Here is a 376-nt window from a genome sequence, read left to right on the forward strand (position 1 = left end):
CTAGGTACATGTGCAAAAGGTTTAAATTAGCTTTTCTTTTCTTATTCTAAGGTTTTCACATTCAAGCTAAAATGGTGACAAGTGACTTAAAAGTGAAACTAAAATGGTGAGGGAAGTAAGATTAAAAAGTGAACTTTTTCTTTAATGCTTCTCTGGAAATACTGAATCTAGAAAACGCAGATAAATTTTGAAAACTGCTGTAAAAGGATTATGAATTACTCTGCCTTCCTAAACTAATAATATTGTCAAAATTTAACCACCGTAACACATTAAGAATTACTCAATACTTCATATTAGAAACTATTAGAATAATTGTTGAATTAAATTAAGTAGTTTTCACAGTCAAACAGAATCTGGGAATGTAATCTTAGTTTAA

The sequence above is a fragment of the Galeopterus variegatus genome, unplaced genomic scaffold (assembly GCF_000696425.1).
Source record: "Galeopterus variegatus unplaced genomic scaffold, G_variegatus-3.0.2 Scaffold1169, whole genome shotgun sequence".
In the NCBI taxonomy this organism is placed as follows: domain Eukaryota; kingdom Metazoa; phylum Chordata; class Mammalia; order Dermoptera; family Cynocephalidae; genus Galeopterus; species Galeopterus variegatus.